At 41.3% G+C, this 21,637-nt stretch overlaps 1 pseudogene; it reads left to right on the plus strand.

Moving 5' to 3' along the window:
* Positions 1-2,896: 2,896 nt before the first annotated feature.
* Positions 2,897-5,351, plus strand: LOC147423895 (uncharacterized; annotated as a pseudogene).
* The last annotated feature ends 16,286 nt before the right edge of the window (positions 5,352-21,637 follow it).

The raw sequence follows: 21,637 nt of genomic DNA on the forward strand, positions 1-21,637 counted from the left end.
GAGAACAAACTTGAAATATAAGTATGATCTCCATCCACCTATGGTTAAAGAGATTACTTTCTACTCTCTCTATGCCATATTAGTATGGTGATCTAGAGAACTTGAAACAACAAAACTTGAAATAACATCGTAATTAGAGGTTAGCAACTTTGTTAGTTCACAAGAGAAAATTAGTAATTTGTCCTTCTAAGAAAGAGTAAAGTTCGCTTATGTAAATGTGAGAGCTTAAGCATGAATTAATGTAGAATGAAGAGTAACCCAATGTTTAAAGTGTGCAATGGCATGAAGATTATAAGAAAACATTACCTTTGTGTTTGTATGGTAAGAGTCTTCTCCTTGCTTTGGGTGATTGAGGAAGCTTGTTGATGTAGGCTACTCTCCCCCTCTTCAAGACCACCAATTGCGGTACTTGGAAGGAGAGAATGGAAAGAGGGCAAGAGGGATTCAAGCTATGGAAATATTAGGGTTTTTGAGAGAGTGTAATGGGACGAAGAATATCAAATTATAGAGAGCATGGTTACACTACAAGAGGTTCTTCATATTAGCGACGCTAGCAGTGCGACGTTCAAATGTGAAAATCTAGGGCATCGCTATGTGTGTGTGTGTGTGTGTGTGTGTGTGAGAGAGAGAGAGAGAGAGAGAGAGAGAGAGAGAGAGAGAGAGAGAGAGAGAATATTAAATGAAATGTTTTATTAAACGTCTTCAAAATCTCAAAATGATTTATGAGACCAATCCGATAAAACTCCTTGTGGATCTAAAATAATGTCTGTGTTGTCCAAGAAAATAGTGCATCGATCGGTGAAGAGCTTTGTCAATTTATGTCTTTGTAAATAGACGTACTATGACATATATAGATAAAGAGAGAGGGAAAGAGATATAGAGATAGAGAGTCGCCATAGGTTTAAGATTTAGTTTTTATATTTAAGTTAGAGTTTAGGTTTAGATTTAATATTAGAGCTTTGGGGTTAGGTTTAGGATTTAACTCAAGATTTAAAGTTTAGAGCTGAAGAAGAGGCCCAACCATCTCTCTCTTTTTTGTAGAGCTTAAAGGTGTTTGAAGCTAGCTAGTTAGCTTTGGAATGTTCAAAGGGTAGGCAGCAACACTAGCTGCTGAAAGTGTTCTCCTTCTGTTGAGCTTGAGTGATGGAAGAGGAAAGTAGATAACTCAAGACTTTCACAATGTATCAAGTTGGCTTGTGTGTGTGTGTGTGTGTGTGTGTGTGTGTGAGAGAGAGAGAGAGAGAGAGAGAGAGAGAGAGAGAGAGAGAGAGAGAGAGAGGGAGTACTCGCGGTGCTGAGTAGGAATAAGAGTAGCTGAAGCGGACGACGTGGCAGGAGCAGTTTTCATTTGAAAAATCTGCATTTTTGTTTTGTGTATGTGCATGCATGTTTGAGAGAGAGAGAGAGAGAGAGAGAGAGAGAGAGAGAGAGAGAGAGAAAGAGAGAGATTAGGTTAGATTTAAGATTAGATTTTGGATTTAGTATTTATATTAAAGTTTAGCTTCAGAATTACGGTTTAAATTTAGAGTTAGGTTTATGGTTATGTTTGCAGTAGTTTGCATGTAGCTCACATGAGTTTAGGTATGTAGTTGTTTGCAAGCTCACAAGTGCAAACATATCTCTCTCTTTCTCTCCAAACTAAACATTGCGGATGTTGTATGCAAGGTCACAATTGCAAGTGCTATGAAGCGATGTTAAGCTGCCGTGAATTGCTACAACTGAACAGGAGGCAAAGGGGTTTTTTCCACTACATGCATTGTCATGTAGACGTGGGTGTATAGATTTCTCATACCCACAAATATAGGCATTGAACAATAAAGACGAGATTATAACCCAATGGTTTTGATCTCCGTGCACCTCTAGACCGAGGTTTGCGGGGATTGGACATGGCTAGAGAATTTGAGGTAGTTTACAATGTGATCTATGGTTTCTTGATTGTGAGGGGGAGAGAGAGAGAGAGAGAGGGAGAGAGAGAGAGAGAGAGAGAGAGAGAGAGAGAGAGAGAGAGAGAGAGAGAGAGAGAGAGAGAGAGGGAGAGAGAGAGAGATAAGAGACGTAGTATGCCGATAGAAGATTAAATTTATGTTCAGGGTTTATAAAGGTGTTACATTCATTATGAGTAGTGACGACGATGTGGGGCCGTCCAACCGAAACGCCTATCTCTCAACAAGGATCTTATGTCGTTGTAACCAATGCAAACATGCTGTGGAACGGACAAGACACATTTCTTTCTAACACATTTGCGAATTTGGCGAGTTTGAACCATCTATTATAGATCAAGTTGTTGCAAATTACAACTCGTCGGACTCTGACGCTGGCCAACAGCCAGCAATCTTGCAACCCAATAGACGTATTCGCAGGCGCTTTGGTCAAGCAACACACGTGAGGCCACAAGATGGAGTCTCTGACATCTCGGAGGGTGATCATGCAAACCACATTTCCAACGAGGCTATGTTTGAGCCCAAGATCGATGAAATGATTGAGATGATCATGGATTCAGAAAGGCCTATCTATGATGACATGAAAAGTGAAGCCGATACGACATTGTATGGTGGAGCATGTGTGTCTAGATTGAAGGCACTCCTGGTTCTTCTCAACATGCACGCAAAGTTTGGATGGAGTGACAGTAGCGTCACAACACTTTTCAAGTGATCTATTACAATGTGCTTACTTCAATAAAAAACTCTAAATGTATAACGTATCAAATTACTTACACAAGTGTACCGCATTTTTTTTGCTGTGTAGATTGCTCAAAGAGCACATACTCCCAGCTAATAATGTGATGTATTCTAATGTGGACCCTGCATGACTATCCCAAACTAACGGAATGCTCAGGTGATATATACTCAAACTCAAACACTATAAACCTTTAATTTTCTCAATCTTATCTATTGTCATGTGTATACATGCAGGGCTTCAAACAATCGGATACATAGCGTGTGTCACATGTAGACCTAGACTTAATGCACGTTAGGCGCCCTCACTGAAGAAGCTAATCTACGAAGGTCATCAAGCACATCTTCTAGAGAATCATGAGTTACACGACGAGTTTTCGAAAAGAGAGCCACCAAGGATGTCTGCTTGAGCATGGTTAGAGCAAAAGGAGATGTGTGATGATGGTTTGCCCCCAGAGATGAAGAGACTCTCTCTATGGTACGAGTTACCATATTGGCCCAGACTCATGATCAATCACTTGCTCGATCCAATGCACATATTCAAGAATGTGGGTAATCTCATGTGGGACCATCCCATCCGTAAGAAAGATACTCTGGGAGCCAAAATTGACCTTAGAAATGCGGATCGTATGGAGAAATATTGGCCGGAGACAGCACCCAATGGATCGATAAAACTCCCTAAAGCACCATGAATTTTGACAGGAGGCCAAGAAGGCAAAGTAAAAGAGATCATTCGATCCATGCAGACGTCCACTGGCGTAATGCACTCGCTCTGAACATGTTTCACTAAAGAAGGGAAGCTTACTGGTTTGAAGTCACACGACTGGCATAAAATGTGTCAAGTATGTTTGAAGTGGAATATATTATAGTGGGAATTGTGTATCATATCCGTGTGTGGACTTTAATACCATTTCTAGACATGTTTTACAGTTTATTTTACCGACGTCCCATTGAGGGTTGTTTGGGAGATCCATGTAGGTTCCATACCATCCGCCAAACTAAATGCTATGGAGGTTGTATGCATGTCTGAGAAACACTTTCCTACTACCATGCTAACCATTCAAGTGCATCTTCTTGTTCACATAGTTGATGAGGTGGAAATAGCAAGATAGTGCATTCCATATGGATATTCTTTTTAGAACGTTTCATGAAAATGCTCAAGGGATATGTGCGTCAAAAGGCACGTCCGGAGGGTAGCATGGCAGAGGGTTAGCTAGTATTAAAGTCCCTTGTTTACATTGGAGAGTGGCTAGACGGATTTGATCGTACTCGAGATACGCTATGGTGAACCATAGATGATGAGCGCATATCTGGGATTGTCATGTGAAATCTCAGTGTTGAAAAGAAAATGACGAAAAATCTAGAGGCTAAGATCAATCGATTTTGCATGCTTCACAATCCAGTGATGCAAAAGTGGATTTCACACTACGAGGATGCAAAGCAAGAGCGACAAAGGGCACAAATTGAGTGGAGACGAGGGAGACGACACCGATGTATTATCCGACGGGTCTTGAGAGCCTACCAACATTCATGAGCTTAAGATGGTTGCACAACCAAGCGAAAAGTGCACAACAGTGCGGTGAACAAGTGACTGAGGAGGAGTGGAAGTACTGCACGACCAAGGTAAGTTTGCAATGTATGACTCATGGTTTTTTAGATGTTTGGATGGCCACTCACAATCTTTGTTGGTTGTAGTATAATTCATACACGGCAGCATGGTGTAAAGCTCAACAGTTTAGGGTGGAATGGATCGACAAAAAGCGTTTTACACAAGATTGTGAAATCTTGGCAAAATTCGAACAATCTAGTCGACGACGATCCTCTGATGCAGATCCTATGGTGGTGGAACTCACTTCTTCAGCACGCTACAAGAGATTTTGAGGATGGATTATAGAGGATTTTTTGTGGATTTGTTCGAGTGCAATGGTTTAAGATAAACATGGAGGGTCGCAACGCTATTGTGTGTAGAGGAGAGTCAGTTTTCCTTGAGGTGGACTCAACTAAAAAATGGACCGACCTTTGAGACACTTTTGTACTACTCGAGCATTGTGAACAAGTAATTTTGTAAATATTAAACATCCAACTTTAGAGGATTGGTGGTTTGGAAGCACTCATGTAAGTTATGTTGCTCTTGTAGGTGATATTTCATCCTAAAAAGTTTGTACCAAATTGGTGGTATGTCATAGAAGTAGCCCCTCGTAGTGCACGGACATATGAGGGCTACAATGTGTCAATCACAGTGGCATCAGTGGAGGAGATAAAAAAGGATGCTGATTCGGAAGCCGCTGAGGTGGTGCGAGACGAGCCTGGCGCTACTACTCTCTATGGGATGCATGCGGAGGACCTACAAAATGAAACGGAGGACATCTGCCTAAACGAAGAGCTCTATATAGACATAGGGAGTTATGTTGAGTCATGTGAGTATGAAAGAGAGACCTCTTAAAGCCATAAACATTGTATCTGAGAAATTTTTCTCCTTTTTATAATATATATTGTATTCACGTGGAGTTTTGTCCATTCTTGTCTCTATGCTATACTTCTAGAATTTAAATTTTGATTAATCATATTATAACTTGTTCATATTTTCTTCTCCATTTATTCTTGAGATTTAATGTTCATGTATTTAATGCAGGTATGGATAATGATCAGTCTCTTTCTTCCTTGGACCCCGAGTAGAGGACTCGGTACGAGGAGCGTCATCGCTCTGGAGCACCATCACGTCGTTCCACTCCTTTAGCATCTCCCTCTGATTTGGAGAAATTAGTGCGCTCCAAGAGTTCGGTGTTAACTAGACGATCTACACACTCTTCTAGGCACTGACACTCTTGTTGTGGAGCGGCGATGGCTGCTATGGAGGAGCTAGCGCTGATGCTTCAACACCACCTCGTAGTCATTGAGGCTCTTTATCTTCCCCTTCTTTATCCGATTCCATAGCAGCGACCACGACATCGCCCTCTACTCTAGGTTTTGCATGAATGTTGGCCGTTCATGGCTACACACCACTCGCTACTCCTCTAGGATTCACCCAATCGACACTCCTCGCTTTGGGGCCCAGACTCTAGTGGAGACACCTGTCGTCCGTACCCCCATTGAAACGCCACTTGAGACGCCACCACTCGAGACCCCTGCCGAGACACCCAGGTGCACGCATCATAGGTGAGAGGGCTTGCCGTACTCGGTCAACATCAGAGGCACCATCATCTTGGATGACGACGGCAAGAAGGTGATGTCGCACATCTGCGGCCTTTGCTCTCAGGTATTTCGACACTACATACTAAATAAACACCTGGAGTGAAGTGCCAAATGAATTAAAAGATAGAGTCATCAGCATGCTGCATGATAAGTTTCTCGTGTCAAATTGGGATGAGTGCTTCAATGAAGACCTAATGAAGGTGCGGATGCGCGATACTGTACAGGTGGGCATCATTTGAGGCCAACTTTGTAAGTTTTTTTGCATTGCCCTTTAGGTTTGGTAGTTATGGGTAAATTTACTTTTAAATTCTAACATAACGTATTCTTTGTATGTTTTGAACAGTGGTCGATGACACGACGTGACCCCACATTGTACGAGCGCGAGTATGCGAGCAGAAAGGCTTAATCGTCCTTATGGACATTCTCAGTTCTCGCTCCGACATGGTTAATATTTAAATTTACTCTCTTACATTTGTTCTATTTTAATGATAAGCTAAAAAATACACTATTTTTTCATTATATGTTTACACTTACAGAAAGGCTTATTGTTTTTTTTCGTAGAATTCGACAGATATGCCGCTTGGGCACGATGAGATGTTGAATTAGACAACGTCAATCTAGCCATAGCCAGATAGCACTAGTTTTCTTTTGTTAAGCATGTACAATCAGATGACGTGTGTACGTCATTTTTGTAACTATTGGTCAACGATGTATTTTCTCAATAATGACAATCGTGTTGTAACTATTACATTTTGGTCAAAGCTTAACAATCATGTGATTTTGCCTATGATGTGCATAATTTTGTCATTGTATTACTTTTGTCAATTCACTTTCATCAAAATACTTTTGTCACTTTTGCATCTTTATTCTGGAAACTTTATGTTCAATATGGTTGATGGGTGGTAGGGCATTCATTGCCCTGCCACCCAAATTTTTTTATTCTTGTGCGTCGCTATAGGTGTCTCTATTTAAGGTTATGCAGCATCTCTATGAGCTCGCTAAACTGGAAGCTGTATGCATCGCTATAAGCGCAGCTATATACGTCGCTGTAAGCACGGCTATATGCATCTCTATATAGCGATGCTTATAGCGACACATATAGCCGTGCTTATAGCGACGTTCTGCTTGTAGCGACTCCGGGGAAAAAAATAACCTAATGTATTTTCGTCGTTACAGCCATCACAAGTGCACATAACCTCTTGTAGTGTTATGGTTTTGGGCCATTGCTTCTCTTTGAGAGGAGGTGTGTGTAGAAGATGTGTGTAGGAGGTGTGTGTGTGTGTGTGTGTGTGTGTGTGTGTGTGTGTGTGTGTATTGCAAGAGGCTTGGCTATGGCTTCCTCAAGCTTTTCTACAACTTACTCTCTAGTTGTAACTTGCAAATGGAGGAGAGAAGTGAAAAATGAGAAGAGAAGCCCTCTTATGCACCTTCTCTTTGAGAGGAGGTGTGTGTGTGTGTGTGTGTGTGTATTGCAAGAGGCTTGGCTATGGCTTCCTCAAGATTTTCTACAACTTACTCTCTAGTTGTAACTTACAAATGGAGGAGAGAAGTGAAAAATGAGAAGAGAAGCCCTCTTATGCACATTTTTTCTAAGTGCTTTCACTTATCTTGACAACTTATCTTTCTTTGACAACTTATCTTGATAACTTATCTGACTTATCAAAACTTTTTCAACAAGCTACTTTCTCACCTTATCATTTCTTCTCTTTTTCTTCTTTATCTTTATCTTTTTTCTTTTTTCTTATCCTATCTTTTGCTTTATGCTAATTTTTCTCAAAATGAAAAGCTAATTTCCTATGCATCGGTTATGTCCATTTTCCCATGGCATAAGCCGGAAGTGTCTCGTGGAGTATACTTTGGTGCTTAAATTGACCCGGTGGCTTAGATGCATTGGCCTTGCGTAAAGGATAGGAGAAGGCGCTTACAAACTCCCCAATAAAAAGAAAGAGTTGTCCTTAGCTTGAAACAATGAAGGAAGGTGGTAGATCGTCAACCGCAAGTTACACCTTTAACTTTTAGGTAATGATAATTCATTCTTCTCTACCTGGTTCATATATATAAGGCACAATCTATCCTCATCTCTTACTGTGCGCGTCTGTAGCACGTGTCAATTCAAGGGACTTGCCGTACACTGTGTGCGAGCCACAAATGGCTGCAAGCACACAACTAGGCTAATCTAGCAAGCTCAAGAGAGCAAGGGCGTGTCACTCACCGCCCTACGCTCGCCTTCGTGGAGAATTCCTTGCCGTGAAGAAGAAGGAGCTACCGCCGTGCCGCGCTCAACCGCTTCACCTCCGTCGTTCCGTCGTCGCAATGCTTGATCTCTCTCTCTCTCTCTCTCACACACACACACACACACACACACACACACACACACACGAGTGATTTTTAGGTTTAGGTGAATTTTATATCAGCTCACCCATTCACACTTGGGCACCCATGCTTAGCCAACTAACCCTTGAATATTCTAGTTAGAGTGCATCTCTCATTGGCGATCACCCTTACCTTTTTCCTATTGGACCGACAAACCCGGCCCATGACTACTAGAAGTGGACGTTGGTGGTTAACATGCCCCCCTTCTTGATGTAGATTCCGTCCTCGGAATATAATAGTACATCATCGAGATCCATGATAGGAGTTCCTGGGTCAGAAGAAAAACAACATTGTGAAAGCTCAAAGGCAGCATGTGCAGGCGTGCAATAAGTGAGATGCATACATGATATTCTAGGAAATGCAAAAAAAATAATGAATTGTAACATTGCCAACTAGAACAAGCGTAGTACCTGAATGAAATGCAATTGAGTTAAGGTCTATTAGGTTGAATCTAGGAGAAGTACACAAGAGCTAGGGCTAAAGTAAGTACTAGATTGACCAACGTTAATTAAAATTTTTTGACTAAAGAGTAGTTAACCTTAGGAATGCTCGTCGGGGTCTAAGGACTAGTGATCTTGTCACTTATACCACTTAAGTGTGATCAACATAAAATACAAGGAAGTTTGTGCTATTTACTTTATCTTTTCTCTTTTTTTTGTTTTGTTTTGTTGTTGTCATATTTGCTACAAGTTGCTGGGGGACTCGAGGTCTCAAATACCAGTAGTAGCTGGGAGACTCGAGGTCTCAAATACCAGTTTGAGCATAAACTAGCCGGGAGATTCGAGGTCTTAAATACAGCTTAACACATGGACTTCCACAACACAAGTCACACTTAGGTGGAATAATCTAGAGAGAACTATATTCTCATAGCCTAAAACATTACTAAAGTTACTATAATTAATAGACTATTTAGGAATTAAGGTCAGCAATTAAGTGGCCTAATTTAGCCTAAGGTCCCGATACCTACTTAAAGCCAACTAATAGACCAAACTCAAAGAGAAGAACAAGGTACTAGAAGTTTGAAAAAATTATAGCATCTAAATTGGCAATGTCACAATTTCATAAATTCTATGCATTGTTAGAAACTTAAATGACAAGATGGAAACATGTAACTGTGGAAAGCATAGATAAAAGGAAGTAGTACACCTGATATAATGGAGAACATCCGTTTGTAACATGTAAACATCCATTGTCATTGTCCATTGAAGGCATCCTTATGTAGTCACAAACTGCACAATAGTCACCACCAAACATCCACCTTCCAGAGGCACATCAGTGGGAAAAGGTACTAACACTTATTGAACACAATTAAGAAACATAAGGAATCCTAACCTAATTATTTGCACTCCCCCTAGAGAGTCAAGGAAATAGGATATTGCAGAGATTGGGGGGGAACCCTAAGGCTAAACCCCTGTCCTCATCGTCGAGAAAAACAAAGTCATCATCCGTGAGACCATATGTGCCATTCGTGTAATCATGTAAATCTTCTTCTTCATCAAAGGCACCAATGTTTACTAAGAAGGTCACCAGACGCCTATAGTCATCTTGGTCAAAAGGGTAGGCTTGTGCAATGGGAGAAACGCTCTCTACTAAGTATGGATCAGTCGTGGTTAAGAGAGGTATCAACCATTCTAACTCCTCAAAATTCCTCTCACATGCTAACATACCTACCAAATCCCATTCACAGGCAAGCACCAGAAAGAATGTGAAACACTTGTGAAAAGTAACGAGGGTACCTCTCACCCAAGACAGGAGTGGATGACTCTAGCGTACTAGCCATATCTGTACACATAGAAAGATGATGGTTAGAGTGCAAATATTACAATGGTCATGTTCTTGTGCATAATGTGTTTTTATGATTTTGTGTTATGCATAGAACCTGTAAGTTTCCACATTATTGTTTGGTGGCTCTTGCTCTTTCAAATTTTTATTTTGTTTTTGTGAGTATAAGGCTTTATATATACATTCCCTAGGATTGGAGATTGAGAGGTTAGGGAGGAAGGTTGAGAGGGAAGCAAGTGAATGATGGATGTCAACAAACACTCTTCCATTCCTTGGGTAGATCATACTTTTTGGAATGATGTCGTTGCCTTTTTAAACCAATTGTTCCAAGTTGTTATGGGTGAGGGCTTTAACCAATAGTTTTTGACCACCCTATGTGTTTCATTTAGTTGCAAGGGTGGTAAGGTACTCTCCCATGATTTTATTTGCAACATTGTTGTAGGTGGTGAACTTACAACGGGAAATGCAAACTCTTCCTTGTTTGTATGGATATGTACAATGGTAGGTGGAGGTTGTGGCTTCTATTTTCGTATAGGAACTACATGAAGAGCAAGAAGCTTCATTTGACTTCCCTGTTCCTGAGCTAGGTGGAACAAATTGTTCTTTCGTTGGTACCCAAACTAACTCTGGAGCGGGTGTGTAGCATTCTGTGATTTTTTCCTTTTTGCGATCTTCAATTTGTTTTGGAGCCACAAGATTGGGCTCACATGGGCCAGGTGACAAGTAAGAGCACAATTTATGTTTTGGCACCAAGATTTGATCATTTCCTTCATAGTAGCCTTGGGCTTTGAATAGTTTTTTAGGAATCCAACGCAACGTTTCTTTACATTTCTTGGGGCGAGTGGGACGTCTCTTACCAGGCTCCTGTCTTTTAGCACTAGCTATGGTCGCTAAAGAAGCTTTAGGGACCCACTTGTATGTTTTCTTTCTTATATGGGGATGGGTCTTGTGTGTCTCAAGCTTTATTTCAACTACATCAGTTGAAGCTCTAGAGAGTTGGGCTATGGGGACAAATGGTTGAACCTCTTGGACATGCAATGTTTTGGGTTTTGTTTCCTTAAGAGGAAATATCTCAGGGACTATGGCTTAAGTGGCAGGGCTAAGAGTTGGTTTCTGCGTTGTGACACCCGCAGTACCCCAATCAATAGTGCATTTGGTGGCTATCATCCACTTGCATCCTAGGTTTATATTACCCTCCATAGTTCCAACAGGCATGACCAAAAAGTCTTGAGCTACAACCCCATTGTCATAACTGACAGAAGTGTGTCAGATTCCAAAAACCACAGTTTTTTTCTTGTTGACACCCTTGACTTGGATATACTCTCATATAGAGGTGGCTTTCCCAACTGACACCACACCCCATATGATAGCAAATTATACTTAGCACCCGTTTCCAATAAGGAGTTATATAGTACTTTTCCATAGGTGTTGTTTAGCTCAATAGGGTATCGTAGAGGTGTGTCAGAGTCCAACCAATCCTCGTCGGTTTCAACGTGGAATGCATGTGTAACTCCAAGGTTGGCCTGGCCTCTTATGCATTGTTGTCGCTCTTTTGTCTCAGCTTGAGCTTGTATCTTTTTTAATTCTGTTTGTGCCTTGGCTGCCTTTTTTTTGATGGATGGCACGTAGTTGCTCTTGGCTTAAAGGATCATAGTATCTTTTAAATTTGCTCCCATTAAGGAATCCAATGGTTTTAACTCCATCAAGAGTCTCCACATGAATGGTCCCTTATGGGGTGATTTCACATACTCTATATGGTCCTTTTCCCGCATATTTCAACTTTTTCTTTTCGTTACGCACTCTATACATAAGGACTTTATCACCAACATTGATATCTTTGTTCTTTAGATGACAATCAAACCATTTCTTCCTTCTATCTTTCTCCACAAGTGCATTTTGCATAGCTAATTGCCTCTCTTCATCTAGCCTTTCAAGGATATATAATCTCTCAACTAAGGGGTTACCATCCCAACCTTCTTGAGAAGCTACTTAAGACTAGGAATGATAAAAGATAGTGTGCTTGGAGAAATCCATAACAATGAAGGTAATTCTTATTTTATGTCCAAAGACCTTGATCTTGAGATCTTCTAGCATCCCAATAGGTTTAACAATAGACCCATTGGCCATCTTTACTACTATGGTTGCGGTTCTAAGGTGAGCTCTTCCCATAGTTTCCCAGCAATTTTTAGTCACAATGCTAACCCCATTGCCACCATCAAGGATTCCCTTCACAGTTAATCCCTTAGTAGTGATTGGTATGGTTGCATTGGATTCATCGCCCTCAAAGTATTGTCCCAACTTGTTAACATGTATTTCTACAACAAGGTTCTCATCTAGGTTGGGTTGTGGATCTAAGTGTCCCTCCTCTATTGGCATCTCCATAGCTCCATCTATCTGTGAAAATTGTGGTAGCCTGTGACCTTCAGCTCTCCATTGAGGAAAGCTCGAAGAGCTAAGAATAGCTCAGGGTCTCCATATAGTTTGGACATGATGGTGGTTCTAACTTCTGAAGCCATAAAATCCATCAGTTTGCAAATATTTAACGGCATGTTTTGGGCTTTAGTTCCTTAACGTGGGGAAGATGGGATCTCCATTTCTTTGATAGGATCATGTAGTCCCTCTATAAACATTCTTTCCATCAAGAAGTGAGTACGCCCACTTTCCCATGACTTTAAGTCACTTTCTTCTTGGATGACACTAGGTGTGGCTAAGGGTCTATGGACTTGGTGAGGTTGTTGTTGCGTAGGGAACACTGTGTCTGTGATCTGGATCTGCCTAGGTGCTGGTTCTACATCCCTTTGGGTATCTTCTACCAAACTCCTTAATTTCTTGACTCACTCGATCTCCTTTGTAGGGTTTGGATAAGTTCCTATTTTCTTCTTGGATCCAAGCCATTGTGGCTCATGAAGATCTTCCTTGTTGGTTTCTATCTTAGTGGTCGTTTTGGTCTCCATGGTTTCACCTGAATCAGAATCCTCTTCAACGTCATTCATATATACGGGGTAGTCACCAGTCCCTATGTTGTTCTTTGAATTGGGGTCTGTGAACTGGGGTCTGACTTCGCTGCTTTTTGCGATCTCTTCCTTCGTGTTTTCTTCTTTTTTTGAGATTGGGCAATTTATGCTGTGTCTCTTTCTTCAAGAATATAATTTCATTTTTGGAGCATCGATCGTGTGAGTACGTTTACTTGTACATATGTATACTTTGTGATGCTCCTTCATAACTTCAATCAAGTTTAATGGCGTGATCTTTGGTGCATTTGGATTATTCGGACATTGGGAAATCAAATGATCTATGCCACATCGATTACACATGAGTATCGGCATTGCAGACGTGCTCGCTTGATTGGTTTGCATTAGTGTGGAGTTCTTTTGTAGCCTAATAGGACACTCGTCCACACGATGTGGACCTCCACACTCATAGCATTGAAGAGGTGGTCACTTAGCAGTGTAATTGATATTTTGGCATCTTGCAGCAAGAGTAGCTACTTGATAGACAGGTTTGACTTATCCCCAATAGTCCTCCATATAGTATTGTGGACTTTCTTCAAGAGCATCCATCCCATAGGCAATATTAGGGTCTATATCTACCTCAGAGCCTTCCAAACAAGGAATAGATGACTCACAACCCACTTGATTCACATAAGTGATTCTTGGATGTGGTGGTTGCGGTCCTAGCACTGGAGGTGGTAAGGGTGTTGTTTTGAACAACATTTTGGGCCCTAGGGACCATATGTTGTGATGGTTGTTCAAGAGGTGGGGTCGGCATGAATGCAGGCACTCGAGGTGTGTCTGTCCATGCTAAGGTTGGTCTATTGGCCATCGCACGCTTAAATACTATGCAATCCTTAGCTTGATGACCATACCTCCCATAGATATTGCAATTCCCATTGAATTTTTACTCTAAAAGTAGGGCAGTCACTGGTACTATGCGGTCCATAGCATATTGAGCACCATTGTTGCTCCCTTGTTGGATACATATATGATTGTTTTACGGAGCACGATTGTCTCTAAGACTCCATTGAATGGCCTTGGTGAGATTTGCTAAAGTCATCTCATATATCTTTGGATCCTTAGCAATAGGCTTTAGGGTCATTGGTTGATGCCCCGATGCTTGTGAGCGAGTAGATTGAGGCTCAACAGACACTCTTTCTCCTTGAATTATTAAATTATCCTCAAATTGGATAGCATTGGTGGTGACTGCTTCCCAAGTGGTGATACCTCTAATGACTAGGCCATTGTAGATATCCTCATGTCGTAATCCCCTAATGAATCTATCAAGCAATTGATTATTATTGAAGCCCTCATTTGGATTACAATGAGAATTCAAATGCTTTAAGTGACTAATAAAGTCTCTCACCAACTCTCCTTCCTCTCGTTGAGATTTCTGGAGCTGAGAGGCTACACCCCAAAGCACTCCCTCTCGTATGTATTCTTTCAAGAACAATCTCCTAAGAGTAGGGTAAATCGTTTTTTCTTCCACCCTTAGGGTTCTATACCAATTCCCTAGCCTTCCCACTTAAGGTTAGGCTTAAAGCATTACTCTTATGCAGGTCATTGTGTTCTCCTAGAGAATGGAATATTGTTCAAACACTTCGATATGCTTTCTCACATCCTCGTCTCCACTAAATTTTTATGTGAGCTTGGCTATTTATACTGCCTTACTTCTAGGCTCTCTATCAAGCATGTTACGCATATTCTCAGCAATAGACCGACCGATAGCTTAAGCAAATGTTGCCAAGTCACCTAAGTGAGCATGCACGTGGGTGAAGGCGCTGTAGAGACTACATGTGGAGTAGGTATTGGCATTGGGCTTGGTGCATAGGAAGCCCTTGGGTTCCATGCTTGGTACGGTGTTGTGCCATGTGGCGGCCCAAAGTTCATATGTGTGGCCCTAGGCATAGCAGACGTCAGATGTGACATGCTAATGCTAGCCGGTATGGTCCCATGTAAATAAGAGCTTGGGTGTTGTGGTTGTGGAGCATAGGTTATTGAAACAATGGGAGAGGTAGGGGCTACATGAGTACGAGGACCTATAGGTGTATATGATTGGTACACACTTGGAGGTACTGTTGCAGGCATTGAGCTACCATGTAGCGGTGCTTTAGTAACAAATGAGGTCCATGGCATGTTTCTTGGCTTGACCATCATTGGGGTAGGCATGGTAGCCATGGTGTCATCAAGAGAAAGATGAGCTAGACTTGGAAAGGTAAAGCTATCACTTGTGGGCTTAGATTGCACTGAGACCCCTGGAGAAACAACATATGGAGGATCCATCAGACTTATCGAGGGAGTCTCCATTTGCAATAAGGTTTGTTGTTGAGCCTTCGTTGTATCCAAGAATCTCATGAGACCCATTGAAGGCATGTGGATCCCCTTGATTTGTCTCTCTAGCTCAATAACCGTATGGATGACCTCACAAACTCTTTGTTGTTGATCCTCCACACTAGTAGCACCCGTTGTGGATTGTAGGACATCTAACCAACCCACGTGATAGGTGTGACCTGTATATAGGTCAGTGAAAGTTTCCGTTTGTAGTTTGTACTCCCAGTTCTCATTTAAGAACGTTGCATCTAGGATTGAGGTGCTAGGGGTGTCTTTTGAACTAGATGCAATGTGGCTCTCTATGGGTTGACCCTTAGTTGGGCGCTAATTCAAGAGCACTCTATTGCTCTCCTCGAAAGGATATTGACATAGGAGCTTTCGCTTTTAACTCTCTTGGGTGCTCCGCCTTGCGTAAGCTCTCAATTTCCTTTTCCCTAGGTGCGATGATATACCGCTCAACTTCTTGTACTTCGGCAAGGCTTCTACCATCAGGTAATATAACCTTAGAGGGGAATAGCTCTGAAGAGTCAGGGGGTGCAGTGAATGGAGTATTCACATGCACACTCTCTAAGAGCATAGGATCCACGTTGGTCATGAATGGCGAATTTACTTCCCCATCCCCCTCATTTACATCGTTAGCTCCATGTTCGGAGCGAGTGGCTCTACTAAAGGTTTCCTTCAAGTGGCTAAGCACGCTCGGCCCGGACCGTGGGACCATGGTATGCATGTCTTGGCTTGAGCTATTAGATTAGGCATTGGGTAACCCTCCATGACATCGTAGTCAGAGGAAGAGTCACTAGGCGCTATATGCGGGTCCTGAGTGGTACTACCTTGGGTTCTTGCCGAGGGCCCGAAACCTAAAGTAGATGGGTATTGAGAACTCGCATAAGTCAAAATACTCGCTAGTTGCTTGGCCTCTAGCACACAACCAGAGCGTAGATGCATGTGCCTTTGGCACCCTATAAGCGTCGACGAATACCCTCGAAGGTTAACCGCCTGATTTTTTGGGCATTTTGCACCCCGTTTTCACTCGTTTTTGATATTTTTAAATATTTTTTAATGATTGATATTTGGATTAAAGTGTGTGATAGCTCAAAACAAGCATATCACTTAGGGGGTCGTGGTGTGCTTCACAACACAACGTTCGGTTACTCGAAGCTCCAATCGTCCTCAAAAAGGTCGATTTTTACTTAGGTGTGAGGCTAAAATAAGTAATTTTAAAGGGTGACTGAAGCTTGAGCCTAAGCGTGGGCTTGGGCTTGGGCCTGGGGAATATTCCCGATCTCGATTCTACCTTTTTTTTTTTAATGGGATAAGGTCACCGCGGCCGTGCTGCATGCGCGAGCACACACACACACCTGACCTACCTACTTACAATTAATAGAGCTACTGTTACACACTAACACAATACTACAACAACTCATTAGCTAACAGATCTACTTATTGTACTTTACACAGAACTAACATTATGGATCTACTACCTTAATTCTAACACTTTATCACAGAGAAAATACAATACCTTTCAACACCTTATTAACAGAAACAATACACTGCAACAAAACAAACTCCTTCTCAACACACACACCTTCCTTCTCTACCTTTCCTATATTTCATAATGCACCACAAAGCAGTATAGAGTGCTACTTAAGTTTAATGCAGGGCTTTTCCCCGACAGCGGTTCCAAAAATGTGCACGTCTGTCGCATGTGTCAATGCAAGGGACTTGCCGTACACTATGTGTGAGCCACAAATGGCTGCAAGCACACAACCAGACTAATCTAGGAAGCTCAAGAGAGCAGGGGTGTGTCACTTACCGCCCTACACTTGCCTTCGTGGAGGTGTCCTCGCCACGAAGAAGAAGGAGCTACCGCCGTGCCGCGCTCAACCGCTTCACACACACACACACACACTCTCTCTCTCACGTGCACGCACACACACACACACACACACACACACACACACACACACACACACACACACACACACACACACACACACACACACACAAGTAGTTGAAGAAGAAGAAGATGGCGATGGAGCAAGAGCACTCTTCAATTGCACAAATGAGAGAATGAGTGATTTTTAGGTTTAGGTGGCTTTTATATGAGCTCGCCCATTCACACTTGGGCACCCATGCTTAGCCACCTAACCCTTGAATGTTCCAGTTAGAGTGCGCCTCTCATTGGAGATCACCCTTACCCTTTTCCTATTGGACCGACAAGCCCGGCCCATGACTATTAGAAGTGGATGTTGGAATTTGGAGTCAGGATCACTTTTGCAACAATGTCCGCTTGGCTATGGTAATTGAAGCAATGGGTTTGGGTCCTCAATACTACTGCGTGATGAGGTAGATATATCATGGGTTCTCCGAGCGAGTATATTTGCTTGCACAATTTCTTCCTCATCAAAAGATATATCTTTACCCTCACTTTGATCTACCTCTTAGAGGGCCCTTTAACTTCTCACCTCATACTCGAGAGATCAGTGCAACAATTTCACAGCGAATTCTTTCCATAGATGAAAGGCCTATTATGTGTCCCGCTTGTGATAGTTGCTTTTGTGATCATGTGACGAATGGGCTTATTGACTTGTAAAAAATCCATCTTCATTGTATCTCTTAACAATTTTGTCATTTATTAAGATCTTGGTTCTTGTCTTAAATACTTCTTTCTTTGTTTTTTCTTAGTAAGCATAGTTAAATTTGTTCTTGGCTTCCTATATATGGTATTTTGTATTTTGCAGAATCCCTTGAAAGAAATACAAGTGTAGCTAGATTAATTACAAAGGATAACGCTAATCTTGTTATTATGTAGCAAAAACAATCGTTTTACAAAAGGTAGAATTTCTTGAGTGACACAAAAGGTAACAAGATAGAGCTCGTTTTCATCGATTACATCGGCTAGGGAAGATTAATATGATCACAAAAGGAGAAAGATCATTACAAAAAGATAAGGAAACTGAGAATTAAGATATGAGTGGTCTTCCTAGAAGTAGGCTTCAGTGGGATAGTCCTCCCATTGGACCAAAAACTCCTAAACTATTCTCTATGTAGCAGCTTCATTTCCTTCATGTCTAAAAGTTTCTCTAGCTCCATCCTCATACTCTTCTTTAATATCGAGAATGGGGAATTACTGATTCCGGTTACTAGTATCCAAGGTAGCATAAACATTGGCTTGTTCATCTATCTCATCTTTTTTTGAGACAAAGTTTATTGTGATCTAGGTGGATTGACGGTTGGCCTTTGAGAACAAAAATGAGTGGTAGGGGGAGTTCTTGCTTGGGTTGAATTTCTTCCTCTTGCTCCAACATTTTTGAATTGTCCCCCTTGATTGGGTGGATTTTGAAGGTTAACAAGGAGGCTTGAATTACTAGGGTCATTTCCTTTAGGGCAATGGGCCTTCTTATGACCAGATTCCAGGCATTCATAGCACTAAATTTGCCTTCGAGTGAGTGGAAGAGCATTCACATGAACAAAGCGTGGTGGTGATTGGGGTTGGACGAATGGCTTTGGTATAAATGGTACTTTGGTTGCTTGATAGGGTTGACTGAGGTAGGAAGGAAATTCTCGTTTCCTATTGGTTGTAGTGTGTCTCTGAAAAAGGCTCTTATGCTTTGACTTGGCCCAGATTAGAGCGTCTGCGAGTGAGGCAGGTCGAAGGGACTCTACTTTGGGAGCTAAATCTTCTCCAAGCCCAAGGATGAAGCGACTTAGATTTTGTTCCTCTTCATGAGAAGAGCATATCGTGAAAGTTGGACAAACTCCTCATAGTAAGCTTCAATAGACCTATTTCCCAACTTTCAAGGAAGAAATTTGTTCATCTTAGTGGTGGATAATCTAGGGAAAGATATCTCTCCTTCAGATGATGATTTAGCTCATCCCAGCTTTGGATCACCTCTACTACTTGGCGAGATTGGTAGTTGAGCTTCCACCACGTTTTTGGTGGTCCTTCTAACTTAGCTCTTCCCATTATTCCTTGAGCAACTGCATTGTGTAAGAGCAAAGCAGTCATCTATCTAAATTATCCATTCTTCTAGTTGAGTAGGCACATCATCACTTGTCCCTAAAAATGAACGTGGTTGCATAGATTTGTGCAGGGCCTTCAGATCCTTGTCACGCCCAAAATCTTCTACGAGTGTTGTAGCAAGCGACATCTGATTTGGTACAGGGACAACTTGGGGTGCTGGTGGCACTTGTGTAACAAGAAGAACCAAAATTTGAAGTGTTAGATACAAGTGAGTCCCAAGCAGCTCTATCTCTTGGGAGTTTACGTGGCATATTTTATGGCTATGGCAAACAAAACTACTTTCTCTTAGCAATAGACTCACAAATACTCAAGGGTAGATTTCTAAAAGCTCAGAAATTTCAAAAGGTGGATTCTCTTTATCTCATCCAAAATTTACATTTGGGAAATAATTAACGGTAAAGTGAAGCTCTTCTTTAACTTTTTTCCCTCCTAAGTTCTCACATTTCATGATTTTTAGAGGATTATCCTTAAATGTCTAGGGTTCATAGTAAGGCAAAATATAATGTTATAGACTTGGATTAAAAATGACTTGCAAGTCCAAATACAATGCCAATTTGTTTCAACAAGGGTCCAACAATAATATTCGGAACCTACTTCCAATTTTTTCTATCACCATTTCTAGGTAGAGATTATCCAAATCATAGAAATGGCCCCCAAGGAATTATTCTAGCTATAATGTACTGGGTCTCCCATATTTGCAAACTTCCTAATTCTTTTCTTTGATAGAAAAGATGAGGTAGACAAAGTTCTTTATCATGTCCTCTTTCTTTTCTACAATTGCTATCTCCATTTATTCTTATACACAAAAGTGGAGAACTTTCTCTTCTTAATATTCCCATGTCATTTTTGTCAATACTTCACTCTCTTCCTACAAAAGTTCAAATAAAAAATCTTTGTCTGTCCAAGGATAGAAACTATGCTCTAATACCACTTGTGAGGGCCATGCCAAGGACCATCGGCTCCACCATCTCTACATGGATACACCACAATTCTTGACATCCCTCCCACTTGAGACCGATACCAAGAAAGGACTCCTCCTGCTCTTCAATGCCAACTCAAGGGGGTGATAACATTCACTTTTCTCTTACAAAACCCTTAACCCCAAAATATCTTTCCTTATTGCTTTGAAATTTCCAATTGAAGTCATCAGACTAAATGTGAACTCAATCCTCCAGGGTCAATTGGTGGGTGTTCTCTAGTTCACCCAGTGTATTTAATAGCTACACAAAGCCCTCATTCCCAAGTTTGATTCTCGCTCCATAGATCAGAATGCCTTATCCCATTTTCGACTGGACAACTTAAAAAGTGGGTTCAACTTTTTGGTCAACAAATTAACCCTCCGGAATTCACCTACCCGTCGAACCGTTTGATAATGCACCTTCCCAAGGTAATACTATGATACTAGAAAAAAATATTGCAATCATGTCAAGCAAAGAATACATTTCAAACATTTGAAAGCAGTATGCAAATTGATGCATACCCTTGCAATCGTGCATTTATCAGGTCAGTCCCACCTTTTTCCTTTTTAGAATATTTTACTTCCTTTTTTCTTTAGTATTAGTAAAATTATATAGTTATCTTTCAAACAATCACATATACTTCCCCAGGCATATCCCTATCACAGGACTTGGGTATCATGTCTCCTCTGTCACCTGTGGAGGTGGCGCCTTGACACAATTTTCAAATCCTATTTTTCTTTATCTTGTGTGGGAAAGGCTTACAAAATAAAAAATCTACCTTAGATGCTTTTTAAATCAATAATCCGAGAAGCAGAGCAAAGGTCTGGCTGATGAGGGCAATTGCGAAATAGCCCATTTAGGTTTCTAGCCTTTCTAAGGTTCCTTTTTACTAAACAATTAGAAGAGTTTTCTTAATTAAATCACATCCTCCTCCCTTAACCCGATCCCTTCATAGATCCAATTTCCTTCCTCCTCTTCCCGTCAATATCCGATTGCCATATGCATCCGCGGGTCCCTATCACCTGACCGGTACTCACTCCCATTCAATCCTATTTCTAGGACAATGAATAAACCTGAGCTCAAAGCATAGACCAATAGTTATCAGTTCTAGCCAAAAAGGACCATATGTTGTTGCGTCCCATAGGTAAACACCTGCACTGGCTTTTTCCAAGCATGTAAGACAAAGTTCACACTATGTTATGCTAGGGCTATCCATGTCAAATCTTCTCGATAAAGTTTTTTGTCATAGTTGAAATTTTGAGTGAGCTCCTTAAGTTATAATCCCTTAGTTCCTTTTTCCTTTTAATG

Source organism: Adiantum capillus-veneris, chromosome 26 (assembly GCF_014529385.1).
Source record: "Adiantum capillus-veneris isolate H3 chromosome 26, ASM1452938v2, whole genome shotgun sequence".
Taxonomy (NCBI): Eukaryota; Viridiplantae; Streptophyta; class Polypodiopsida; order Polypodiales; family Pteridaceae; genus Adiantum; species Adiantum capillus-veneris.